Here is a 14,143-nt window from a genome sequence, read left to right as displayed (position 1 = left end):
AGCTTTAGCGGAGCCTGCATCTTAACCCACACCCATGAGAAGTGTTGTCTGAACCACAGACCAAGGGGAGAGGTATAGCCATGCCTATTTAGAAATAAAGCGCAAACGCCATGGGTCTTTTCTGCCTGACTTTTAGTGAACTCTCCCCGCTTGGCCAAGCGCCCTTCTGTCCCTCACTGTTGCATGTTCATGGGTCACTGTGTTTCAACAACTGAGAGATAGATGTTTTTCTGCCTGGTATAACCTAGGCTAGGATTAGAGAAACAACTTTAGGTATAAGATTTTCACTTGTAGGTGTTGTGTGTGCCCAGTGGTGCCCACTGGCCTCACTCCAGGCCTGGTCACTCACAAGTACAAGCTGCTAATGAAGAAGGAGATTCAAAGTCACCAAGGACACCAGGGTGTCCAATTTCACTTAACAGAACTCCCTGTACAAAGTTTATTAGCATCTTCCATTTCAGCTGACAGCCCCATGCCGTAAGGAAAAGCTAGCTCTACTCTATGCCAGGATCAAGCTAGTGCTGTAGCTAAGGAGATGCAGTCAGTACCAGGGAGGGAAGCCTTTGGAAGTGAAAGGCAGACGTGGACATGGCACTTGTCCTCTGGATGGAAGGCTGGGTGGGGACTAGCGGGGTCTCGATTCAATTCCAAAGCTCACAAGGGGCTGCAAGAAAAGCTGGTATAATTTACCACAGCCATTGGTTAGGAGCCCTGACTTTGGAGTAAGGTAAGATCTGTCCTCTGTGAGCTGGATTCTAGTTCTTGACCTGTCTGTTTCTTCATCATAAAAATACACTAATCCAGGCTGGAGAGGTGGCTAAACAGTTAAGGTGACTGACTGCCCTTCCAAAGGACCTGAGTTCAATTCCCAGCACCCACATGGCAGCTTACAACTGTCTGTAACTCCAATTTCAGGGGATCTGGCACCTTCATAGACATACATGCTGGCCAAACACCATTGTACATAAAATACAAATGAATAAAAAAAATGCACTAATCTGAAACCCAGAAGGTGGGTATGATTTTTAGAGTCTGTTAACAGTACTTCATTAATAAAACAAGACTGATAAACCCTTAAGCCAAACTGAAAGAAAAAATAACAACCAGAGAAATTGAAGGGTCATTAGGAGATTGGAAAATCTAGAAGAAAATTGATAAATCAAGAGGATATAAGCAAAGAAATCTCTAGTGAGCAACGAGTGTAAAAATCTCCCAACAAAGAAGGGCACGCAGCACTATATGAATTCACTGCTGAATTCTACTAGATATCTATAGATGACCTAACACATTTAACTATTAACTATTAGAGGATTTTTTTTAATCATTCCACAAAGAAAGCCTTTGGAATCTGGATGGAATTCAAGCATTTATCAGTTCTGAGAGTTTCCTGGTAGCGGGTTAGAGTATTAGCATAGGATTGTGCCTTTGCAAACAGGATGGCTGTAATTCTTCCTTTTCTTTGTACTCCCCCCCCCCCAGTCCTCTTATTTCTTCCTCTTGCCTTATTCTGTCTGAGACTTCAAGCGCAATATTGAATAAAAGTGTAGCAGGCCTTTATCTCTATCTCCAAACTTTGGAGGGAATTTCCCCTATTTACTGTGCTTGCTATTTGCTAAATCCAAACTACTAATACCTAATAGTTTGAAATTACAAAGGGAACAATTATTACCAATTTCATTTTTAAAAGCCAGGCCCACTCTGATTCCATAATGAATCATAAATATGAATGAAACATAACACATAAATGAAAGCCACAGACCAAACTCTCTGATGGACATAGATGTAAAAGTTATCAAAACATTGGCAGATCCAAGACATCAACAGCGTTGTCATCTTGGCTTTAATCCACGGCTGTGAAGATAGTTCAAATGTAAACAATACATAAGTAAGATATAGGAACAAAAATCTATAGCATCTCAACTGATGACAAAGACTGCTGACAAACTTTTAACATCCCTTCATGCTAAACTTCCATAGGGCTAGATATAACATACTTCTAGCAAGCGTAGTAAATGGGGGTGGGGTACAAATAGGAAAGGAAGAATTACAGCTGTCCTGTTTGCAAAGACACAATCCCATACTAACACCCTAACCTGCTACCAGAAAACTCTCAGAACTGATAAATGCTTGAATTCCATCCAGACTCCAAAAGCTTTCTTCATGGAGTGAGGAAAAATAATCCTCTCATTCAAATGAATGCACAGATGACTCCAGCTAGCCAAAGCACTCGCAAGAGGACAGGCAAGGCCAGAGGGACCACGGCACCCTACTTCTACTATACTGCAGTGCGGGAGGCACCACAGCACCCCACTTCCACTACACTGCAGGGCTGGACTAACACACTTAACAGCATGGCAGAATCCAAAGTAGAGAACGCAGAAATAAACCCATGCTACAGCTACTCGATTTAACAAAGGTGCCAAAACACACACAGAAGAAGTTCTCTTCAACAAATGGAGTGTGGGAAGTGGACACCCACACGTAAAGGAATTGAAAGTGCATCTATCTCTCTCATCTCACCCTGACAAAAGTTCCTTCAAAGTGGGCCAGAGACCTTAACATAGGGCCTGAAACCAGAAGGGGAAACACTTTCAAGATAGAGGTGCAAGTCCAGACTTTTCTGAGAACTCCACAGCAAGAACTGATTAATAGGATTATTTGCAATTAAATTACACAGCAAAGGACAGTCTGCAGATGGGAAAGAATTGCTGCCTGTTAGTCATTGGACAGAAGATTGATCCCAGCTCATAACATAAGGTACTCAAAAGATGAAAGATGTAATCAATAAATGAGCAAATGAGTTCTCAAAAAGGGGCTGGAGAGATGGCTGAGTAAAGGTGCTTGCTGCTTAAGCATGAGGACCCAAGTTTGGGTGCCAGCACCCATTAAAGTCAGGAGTAGCTGCTTCGGTGCCCTTGTAACCCCAGCACTGTTGGGGGCAGAGACAGGAGGACCACTTGCTGGCAGCCAGCCTAGCTCCAGGTTCAGTGAGACACCCTGAGCTACAGAGTGATAGAACAGGTCCCCCAGTGTCCTCCTCCAGCCTTTGCTCACACCTACGCATGTGCACTTACGCCACACACAAAGGAGACAAGACAAAGGGTTCGACGCTCAAAACCCGGGGAAGTGCAATTCAAAAGTATATTTTTAGATTCAACTCAGAGTTATCTTTAAGAGAACAAACAAATGCTGGGTAGGGTTGGGGAGAGGGGAGATTCTCGCTGGGAGTGGGGAGTGCTGCAGACATGAAATTGGTGTGCAGGTTTTGGAAACAACACATATGACCCAGTCACCCCATTCTAACCAGCACAGATAAGTGTGCACCCAAGTTTCCAGTGACGCTCTTCCCTGTAGCCAGGTTTGATGGCATCAAATGAGTGGATACAAAAAAATGATGTGTATACAAAGAAGAGTTAAGTGTATCATTTGCAGGAAAATGGCTTGAACTGAAGATCAAAATATAAAGTGAAATAAACCAGATTCAAAAATACAAATATCCCACTTTGCCTACATGAAATCTAGATTAAAATTGAACACACAAATGCCATGAACATATAAGGTAGGAACAGTATGGGAAAAGGAGGCAGGGCATGCTGGCACACACCTTTAAATTCAGCACTTGAGAGGGAAGGGTAGGTGGTTCCATGAGTTCCAAGCCAGCCAGGGCTACCTAATAGGGTGGAGGTGAACAAGGTAGTTTTGGGGGTGTGGCCACAGTATGATACTCGCGGATGAAGTGTTCTAACAAAGCCCGCTATTTAAGGGGAGATGTCCACATCAAACAGATGGAAAAAAGACCAGCAGCTGGATGCCAGGGTAAAGCCTTGGGCAGAGTTCTCCAAATACAAACACAAGCACAGCTGGAGGACCTTTCATAAAAAGGTCACCTCTACAGTGGCATTTCATTTGTATTTTAATAAATAAAGCCTGCCTGAAGATCAGAGAGTGAGACAGCCCACTGATCAGCCTTACAGACCAGGCAGCGGTGGGGCGACACACACCGGTAGTACACACTAGCTTGCCATAGAAACCCGGTGGTAGTAGTGCACACCTTTAATCCCAGCACTAGGGAGGAATATACGATGGGAAGAGACCACTCTCAGTCTCATTCTGAGATTCTTGGAGGCAAGATCGCCATTTCGGAGTAAGGTAAAGGTTAAGAGTCAGTAGCTGGCTGTTTTCCTTTTCTGACCTTCAGGCTGAACCCCAGTTTCTATCTCCACATTTTTATTAATCATGAAGCACACATCTAACTGCTGGGCTTCAAACGTTATAATAATGGGGGAGAAGAGCGATCCTGGCTCAGGGCTAGAGCTGAGGCCTTTGAAAGGACAGTCTCCATCTAAATAGAGCTTTGCTTGGTGAGGAGACCTGACATGGCTTATCTAGTTCTTAAGGCCAAGGCCACTAAGAAACCCCAGCTAATCCCACAGCAACCCTCTGTGTTCTTTAGGGAACCTCCCACAAGACACCAAGAAGATCTCAATAGTTTCCTCCTCCCAGGTCCTAAGGGCTGCACTGAAGCCACACACCACTGCTGAGCCTTTTATGGTCTACGTACTGGCGCGCAGTTACTCTCCCAGCAGGTCTGGCATCTGAGGCTAGAGGTGCAGGCCCTACACATGCCTGCTCTTCCGCACAGAGGAGCGCATTTCATTCGGGACCCTGGTCTAGGTTCAGCCTCACTAGAAAGCATGCAGAGTATCTTCATGTGGCTGATGGGATCATGTTAGGAAAACAGTGTAAAAAGGCATCTTTCTGGACGGGAGAGATGGCACAGAGGTTAAGAGCAGTGGCTGCTCTTCCAGAGGTCCCGAGTTCAATTCCCAGCAACCACAGTCATCTATAATGAGATCTGGCACCCTCTTCTGGCATGCAGGCATACATGCAGTTAGAATACTATACATAATAAATAAATAAATCTTATTTTTTAAAAAAACAGGATATCTTTCTCATAATAGCATCAATGGCCCTTTTGCAGCCTGCCAAGCCCAGCCAGGAAATCTGTCTTTCCGTTCCCTAGCGCACTACAGACCATTTGAGAACCCTGTGGCTGCTACTGACTTAATTTACAAATAAGGCCGGAGGGACGCCCTTATCACAGAAGGGGTCAGGCTCGAATCTGAATCTATCAAAGCCTCAGCTGGGATACAGGACTAGGAAAAAGTCTCCGCAGGAGGATGATGGCGAGTGGGCTGTGTGGCATATCCACAGGAAGCACACATGTGCAGCAGTGGCTACCACCTCTTCTGCCAGCCCGACACCAGCTCAGAGAGGCCTGGCTGGGCCGTGTAAGGGACCTGTCCATTCGGCCCTGCCGGGCGGCCTTTACTCAGTAGAATCATCATAAACATGGCCAGTGCCATGAAAACGGAAGAATTAGGCCTCTTGAGGGACAATGGTCCTTCAGATAACTCCTAACACAAACACATATTCATATCATCTCTTTCTCTTTGTCTCTCGCACACGCACACAACTTTTAAAATCCCAGTTGTCAACCAGGCGTGGCGGCACACACCTTTAATCCCAGCACTCAGGAGGCAGAGGCAGGGAGATCTCTGAATTTGAGACCAGGCTGGCCTACAAAGAGAGTTCCAGGACAGCCAGGACTGTTACACAGAGAAACCCTGTCTCAAAAAGAACTGAAAAACAAAAATACAAAAGCACAAATGTCATTTTTCTGCATCTATGAAAGGCCCTTTATACCAAGAAATTCCAGAAAATTTGGTGCCTCTGGTGGTGGCCCCTTCACATGAATGCCACACTTGGCTGTTCCCCAGAAGAGCCGGTGTGGTGAGCAAAGCCCTGGGTTTCCACTGTCTTCAGGATGGGAGCAGCTGCTGTGGTAGGGGTCCCTGGACCCTATCACGTGTCCTTAGTCACAGCATGCTTGGAGCTGTCCTGGAGTGCAAGGGGAACTGGTCACTTGTTTCTTCTGACTAGAACCTTAACATGGTACCTGGTGGGGTTGTGGCAAGATCAGGAAGAAATGGCAGGGAGAAGGCCTGTGGCCAGCAGCTGAAGACCATGGACCCAGCACAGAAAGGTCTAACCCAGGAACCTGTGCTGTGGCTAGACCTAACAGAACAGTGTCCTGGAAGCTTCCATTTTTGTCACAGCTAAAGCAAATCCTCATCCTGTCTCCTTTCTTGCTAACAGCTTCCCAGTCAACTGGACAAGAGGGTTGGAAGATGGAGGACCCATTGGTCACCACAGTGCATGGCTCGGAGGCAATAAAACTGCACAGAAAGGGATAGGGAATTCCTCGGACAGCTACTCAGATGCCACCTCAGGCTGGAGACAGAGTCTCAACTACCTCACTGTGACTGCCCTCGTGGCCACCAGCTACCCCAGTGGGACCCCGTCCTCCACTATACCCTTAGCTGTTCTAGTCCCATCTTCTTGGCAGTTTTTCTGGGTTTAACTCAATTAGAGTCAGAGCCCCATGAAAGTACCTTAACATGGCCCAAGGTATAGAAGATGCTAAAATTAAATGAAACACACCAGAAGCGTAGCGCATAGTCCTGTTCCTCACCACCAGCCAGACTGGCTGGGAGAAGGCCAGCTGCACAGTTGTGTCCTAGGAAATTTCCGTGTGTCTGCCTAGAACTAAACAGAGGCTGTCAAGTAAATTTCAGTCACACCCCTTGGGTGGGAAGGAAACAGGTTTCAGCCGTACTTGACTGTGGAAAAAACTGGAAACTGTTGGTTGCCTGTGAGGAGCACGGTTGCCCTGAGTCTGAAGATGGTCACTCAGGCTCTGTGAGGATGGAGTGCAGGGAACCCGAGTGTGGAGCGCAGTGGAAGGAGAGGCCTGGTGGCTATGTTACAGCCTCTCCTTTGCCTTTTTGACATGTGACATGTGACAGCCAGTCACATGATGCCACACTGCCTCTCCATTGTTGGCAGGTCAAAGAGCCTGACCCAGCCTCTCTTTGTGGATCCCCGTGCCTGACCGCAGTCCTGCCCTGTAGAATATCTGTCTGTACACACTGACTCTCCATGCAACAGTCCCGGCTCCTCAGAGGGCCTCTACCCTGAGCACTAGACACTGACAACACTGACTAAGTCTCCAGAGAAGGTAGGAAGGGATGCCACCGAGTGCACACTGGGTTTGTCCTTGTGCTGGCACATTGTTGAGGGCTGCACTGTGGTATGTGAGCTTATGTGTGTGTGTTTGTCGCAGGTATCATTGAGTTTCATTGTCTTTTGGCACCTCTGGGCCAGAGACACTCAAGAACTGGATCAGACCACATAGGCTGCATTTCCCCAAACAAGGCACTCAACATCTGCCTAGAAATGTCCCCATCATCTGAGTCCAGATGTCACCACTACTGTTGGGATTACTTCTCTATTCTCCACTGCCCTTTGGACCTTCCCCACATCCCCACGCTGAAATTCATGTGGTCCTGTGGCTCCATTCAGTCCTCTCTCACACTGTTGCTTTCATTCATTCAACTGCTGTATGCCGAGTTACCCACTGTAAGTCATTGCTCTCCGCTCTGGAGAGAGCGCAGTTCCTTGGTGTGGGCCTCTGAACTGCTTGAGTACATAAAAGTTGTATTCCTTGTAGAAGCTTCTTCCACACATGTGACACTTGATCTTAATAGTTGTTGACTGACTCAGTGTCCTAATGAGTCACCATAATTTGGTTTCTATCATAAATAAATCTGCTGGGTACGTCATGGTTAACACTGAGTAGCCATGGTCAAGAGTTCATGATATTTCAGGCTCTGAAGCAGACATCAGCGTTTGGAACACAGCAAACCATCTAACACCAGCGAATAACCATTTCCTTTCCTATGCCTCTGAAGAAACATGGGGATTTTGTGGGGATCCACTCCGTGGGGTGTCTTCCGATCTAGTTTGTGGCTCAGAGTTCTGGACTGAAGACCTAAAGTCAGTGTCAGGCCTGGTCCATGTTGATTCAGTCTCAGAGGACATCACTCTGGCCCCTCACCCTATATGACCATCAAACATAAGTCAAGTCAACCAAAGGAATGACTGCCCTCCAGAAACCCGTTCCATTCTGGGACACAGCTCAGAAGTTGTTCTAAGCCTGGGAGAGGTGTTTCCTTCAACCACAAAATTCAAAGAGTGCTGTGAGTACTGGTTACATAGCAAGACAGGACTGCAATTCCCACCCAGAATTTGGGTCATGTGATGGTGTCCGCCAGGCCAGAAGCTGCCCTGGCTTTTCTTTTCCAGGACCCTATGCTTCCTTCCAGGCCTTCCCCAGATCCCCATGCTGAAATCCATATGGTCCTGTGGCCCTACATACTGCCCATGCTCCTGCTTCACGTCTGGGCAGCAGCTCTGCACATCCAACAGCAGGTGCGAACGTCTGATAAGGAGCCCAAGACTGATTACCAAGACTGATTACCGAACCTGAACTCTTCCTTTTTTTTTTTTCTGATTTTTGTTGAGCTCTACATTCTTCTCTGCTCTCCTCCCTGCCTCTCCCCTCCCCCTCAACCCTCTTTCAAGGTCCCCCATGCTCCCAATTTACTCAGGAGATCTTGTCTTTTTCTACTTCCCATGTAGATCAGATCTATGTATGTCTCTCTTAGGGTCCTCATTGTTGTCTAGGTTCTCTGGGATTGTGATTTTTGGGCTGGTTTAAAAACTACTTATGAGTGAGTACATGTGATAATTGTCTTTCTGGGTCTGCATTACCTCACTCAAAATGATGTTTTCTAGCTCCATCCATTTTCCTGCAAAATTCAAGATGTTGTTATTTTTTTCTGCTGTGTAGTAGTAAATACACTGTATAAATGTATCACATTTTCCTTATCCATTCTTTGGTTGAGGAGCATTTAGGTTCAAACCTGAACTATTGTGCCTCAACTTAGCAACTTCACGCACACACACTCAAGTTCAATTCTCACACCTGCTCCATGCAGAAACCTTGGCATCACTTTTGACTCATCCCTTTGTCACTTAGACATTGGTTTCAGGAACAGTTGGTCTCTCGGGAACACCTGCTGACCTTCCTTATTGCCTGGAGCGCTTTCTGAATTACCTTGTGGTCATTTTTTTTTTCCTCTTCAAGGTGTTAGCTGGCCTTATCTCCTCAGTGACTCCCACCTGATGACCCCTCTGACCTAACTACTCCAGGGAATTCTGGACTTCTTAACCAGGCCTACTTTGGTTTTACCCATTAGAGCCATCACCTTCAGCATCCTGCATAATTATGTTGTTCATTTCCTGTCTCCAGCAGCTTGAGTACCAATCCCATGTGGGTGAGAACTGCCTGCAACTTATTTTGTGTCCCCGTTGCCTGACAGAGTATCATGTGTAATCTATGCTTGGTGAGCATTTGCTCACTGAACGGATGAATGAAAACTGAATGATAAGATTTCACGGCACTGTTACACGAAGCCCTCGTGCAGAGTTCTTGCCAAGTTCTTGAAATAGTCAGAGGAAGACTTTTCCAGTCGATAACATGAACCCAAGGGGTAGGCAGTGTGGGTCAAAAGGAAGCCCGTGTCAAGGCCAGACCACTGGCTGGCCTCTGTCTTGTGTACGGAAATCCTTTGTTGAGAGGCACAAGGAAAAAGGCAGTTGGTTAAGTGTAACTGATTTTCGGTTATCTAGAGGCTGGTCTCTCGCTAACCACAAAACTCAGAAGCCTTTTAGCTGTGCCTGGCGGCTGCAGGAGAACCAGGGCACTGGGGAGGGGGGGTGAGCAGGATGGGGAGAAGGCTATGTGGGAAATGACAGGGCAGAAAGATGATGGGATAAGAAAGGGCAGGGGAGGGGGTCTCTAGAAAGAGCACAAACTTGGGGTCAGAAAGACTTCCCAGAGGGGCTAGGCAAGGGCAAAAGGTCACCTCTGCTCAGCAGCCTGAGGACAGTTCGATGTACAGGTGTGTGTGTGTGTGTGCGTGTGTGTGTGTGTGTGTGTGTGTGTGTACTACTGCAGAGAAAGACCATGTTTAGTGATTTAGGGACCGTGTATTTCACCCCGTGCTGGTTATCATCTACCTGTATGCTTCCCCTTTTTAATTTTCTTTTTCTCGCGTTATCTTACCTGCCAACAGCCCCGAGTCATCCAGCAGCCCCCAAGAGCTATCTTTGGGTCAACATCTGTTGTTAGGTGGAGACATTTCCCTGTGCCAGTTCCAGGGTGGACATTACAGAGACTGACAAAGGCACTCCGTAACTGATCACAGCTGGCTCCCAAGCCACTGAACTGGCCACGGAGATTCACCCTGCCACAGACACAGGAGTGGCCTGTGTGCATCTCACGGGCAGTGCCTTTGGACCATTCTTCAGTAAAGATCGTCTGCCACCAGGACAAGGCCTTGAGCAGGCTGCCTCCATTCTACTTTGGGAAGAGAAAGCAGACATGCAGGTTTTTAAAAGAAAATTCAGAGGCAAAAGCTTTGAATAAAGTTATGAGCAAATGGTCAGCCAACTAGTGGGAGGCCAAAGTATTTATTTTGCTCAGATGAGGACACCGGAAATGGCATAAAAGGGACGAAGTACATAATCTGAGAATAAAAGGGTGTTCTTGAGAATGACCATGTCTGGGCCTAGGAACTCACTACACTGGCCTCAGCTTTCTGGTTTGCTCTGGACTGGCGGTTCTTAGCTGAGTATGCTGGTCTTGTTCCCAGGGAGCAGTCTAGAGTTCTTCAGAGGACTCCTGTGGAGGAGGGCTGAGGAACTGTGTAAAGAGGGGACACCCAAGGAGCCCAGGCGTTTATAAGATAAGAGGGATTTTCTGTCTTCTCGCTGTCTAGCCGCAAACTTCCTATAGCTGTATTGCTTTTGAAAACTTTTGGGAGTTTACAGATAAGGCAGGCCAGGGTCTGGTCTGGATGCTCAGTAGCAGCCTCACAGACTGAAGCAGGGGCTGAGTCTGAGGTTACCAGTACAGTTGGGCCGTGAGCGGACGGCTGGCAGGCCTTTGTGGGCCAGCACTGTCTGCCTGTCAGCTAGGTATGCGATTAAGAGTAGTGACAAGGGGAGGAGAAGAGAGGAGAGGAGGAGCTGGGTGATTCTTCAGACGTTAGTAATTAAAAACAGCAATAAAAGGACTTGTGAGTAATGCTCCCTCCATCCCCCAGAGGTATCCAGTAGGCTGGCTCTGTCTACCACAGCACTCCCATGGTAGAGTAACTGGCAAGGAAAATACTCTCCAGTGTCAGGGGTGGGACGGGAGGACACAGCAACCTAAACGGAATTGTCTGGGTGACAATCAGAGGAAGCTGCTGTTGTAATTACTGAAAACTGATGGCTACTAAGTAAGAGTTACCTGATGCCCTTGGAGCATGTGGAGATGTGAAGAAAGGTGGGGTCTCTCCCCTGTCCGGGCCTCCCTAGATCTTTCCCAGCATGGACTCAGCAGCAGCAACTTCCACTGGGAGCTGGAGAAATACAGCTCACACACTGGGTTCACAGATTCTGCCTTCCCCGCGATGGGAAGAGAACCTGCTTGTCGGCTGTGCGCAGGTAACTAGGAGAACTTTACAAAGTATCTAATCAACAAATTACTCATCTGTCATGAATTCCAGCTAAGCCTGCATGGGGCTGGAGAGATGGGTCAGTGGTTAGAGCCCTTGCTGCTTTTGCCTGAGTTCTGCTCCCAGGACCTACATCAGACAACTTACAACGGCCTACTACTCCAGTTCCAGGGCATCTGGTGCCCTCTTCTGACCTCTGCACACATATGGTTCACATATGTACACTCAGGCACACCAACACACATATAGAAAGATATAACAGTGTGTCACGCAGAAAGATATTCTTTTTTTTTTCGTTTCAGTGCTAGGAACTGAACCCAAGGCTTCATGCATGCTAAACAAATACTCTCAGGGGTACCCCCGTCCCTAAAAGACACTTCAAAAAGTGATTGAGAGTGAAAATTTCCAGAGAGTAAGTGAACTCTTGCCCACTAAGGTCTCCAGGTGCAGATGTTAAGTAATCCCCACATCAGGCCAGATGTCATCTTTCACCCGGAGCCACTGGACTGGCTCGTGTGACAACAGAGCCATTCTGCACTGACTGGAGATGAGAGTTGTGGACAAAGGTGGGCACTGCTGTCGCTTTCTTTTTCCTCTTTCTTTCTGTCTGTTTTACCCAGGGTTGGGGCTAGAGCCGAGGATCTTATACAACTAAACCAGCTCACTCCCCTGCGCGCCAGGCCCCACCCTCGGGTTTCTTAGGCTACATTCGCCTGGAACCTGCCGTTCTCCTGCCCAAGTACTGAGATTACAACTATGTGTGGTGCTTTAATACTGCCTTTAAATTCTCAATCTGTGTGTTTTTAGGGCATGTGTGTGTGTGCGCACATGCGTGTGTGTTGGCCATTTACTAAGGCTACTGGGAAGAACACTATTAAATAAAGAACTCATATTTGAGCTACATCACAGGGGTATGGATCGTTTCTAAAGTGGTTGACAGTTTAGGAGAACACTACCACTTTCTTAAGCTCTTAAAACAGAGTGCCCAGCTGCTCAAGTAAATATTCAGAACCACGTTTAGGCCATTACTTGTTAGTGCAGGTTGAACACAGATCATCAATGGCTGCATGACAATTTACGTCTACAATGAAGTAGTCGCCATTGCCGGCCATGCTCACATTTTACTTGCAGATCAAACACTGAATCTCAATTTTAAGAGAGTTTGAAATGTTTGTGATGTAGATGTCTTTCTCAGGGGTAAAGTCATGGTCAGGCCTTTCACTTCCCAAGTCCCTGATTCCGTTTCTCTCCCCTTCCTCGGTGATCTCATCTTCCTGACCTTGAATAGAGAGAAAAGTATAGTGGAGGCTGGGACCAAGCTGTGCTAGGGGCTTCATCTTGATGCCACTGCTATAGTCCACTCTGTGGAGGAAAAGGAAACCAGTCCCAGACAGCAGCCAGCGTGTATCTCACACCCACTCATCCCTCCCAGACCCTGGTTCTGGAGGGTCAATGGTGGATGGAATTCGGGGTGTCTGACCTTTCCTCCATAGCGCCACTCACACTGGGGTTCATGAAGGAGGACCGCCTGGCTTGCAATGGCGGGTGCTTGACCACTCATGCTTCCCCACACGGTCACGTTGGTGACTGCAAAGCCTGGATGGCAGCTGGTGTTGCACATGCCCATTCACTGCTCACACTCTGATGCACAACCAAGGCAGTGCCGCAGTTACCGGTCCCACGTCCTCATCATTTTTACTGATTTTCACGTTCCCAGTCCTCCCTCCCTCTCTGCCATCCCGTTCACCTTTAAGGAAGGAGAACCATGCATAGCAGGCCCTTCGTGGCCAAGGCTACATGACTACACCCTCCACTGCAGACGGCAGAGGCGGAGGCCAGCCCACAGGAGTCTCTCTGGTCAGAACAGTGGGAACACTCGCCGAGGATGTCCTGCGAGGCCGAGATCACACAGACTGACAAAGGGCTGGAGGGAGCGAAGAATCCGAGAGCCAAAAGATCGAGAGAGGCCTGTGAGGAAGGACTGGAAGACAGCAGACAGACAGGCCCAGCAACCCTCATGGCAAATCTCAGTGGACCAGTCCCTGCCAGCACAGCTGAGCCAAGTCTTGAGCTCATTTGAATGGCTTCTGTCCCAAGCCTGAGTCACTGGGGATTCCATGGACTTCAACGTTCACCCTCCATGCATTTCCAAAAACAAACCGTTTGATGCTGTCATGGAAAACCTGGATCTTTGCATTCTACAGTTTCACTATGGATTACATCCAGGTCACAACCTAAGGAAGACGGCTGGCAGAAGCCAGGCCTGCTGGCTGGGTACCCAGCTTTTGTAATGAGTCCCAGAGGAATCTGAACCCATGTGTGCTGCTGGCTCTGCCAAGTCCTGGCCACGCTCTCCGCTAGTGCAGGCTAGTCTGAAGTCTCTGCTGCCGGGGGAGTCTGAGCAGCCACCTGCAGCCAGCCGCAAATGTGGACGCTGCCTCCAGGAAGAGAGCACAGGGAAGCGTACATGCGGGTGAGAGGAAGACGTGGATCTACGCTCCTCCGTTTCTGAGAACTGGTGTCTAAGAAAGCTCTAACGGTCCCAGGCCTAAGCTCGGCTCTGCGCTGGTGCCCCACAACCTCATCCCGGGTGGCAATTAAGGCACCAGAGAGCAGTGTCGTGCGGAAAATACAGGACTTGAGGACAATAAAGCCAATTCCAATGGCTTATA

At 47.8% G+C, this 14,143-nt stretch overlaps 1 protein-coding gene across 4 annotated transcripts in view; it reads right to left on the bottom strand.

Annotated features, from left to right (window-relative positions):
* Lhfpl2 (LHFPL tetraspan subfamily member 2) overlaps positions 1 to 14,143 on the bottom strand; it is a 150,692-nt gene that overhangs the window by 4,326 nt on the left and 132,223 nt on the right. The gene's annotated exons all lie outside the window — the stretch shown is intronic.

The sequence above is a fragment of the Myodes glareolus genome, chromosome 15 (genome assembly GCF_982192425.1).
Source record: "Myodes glareolus chromosome 15, mMyoGla1.1, whole genome shotgun sequence".
Taxonomy (NCBI): Eukaryota; Metazoa; Chordata; class Mammalia; order Rodentia; family Cricetidae; genus Myodes; species Myodes glareolus.
Note: the sequence above shows the minus strand (reverse complement) of the source record. Positions and strands in the feature narration are given on the sequence as shown.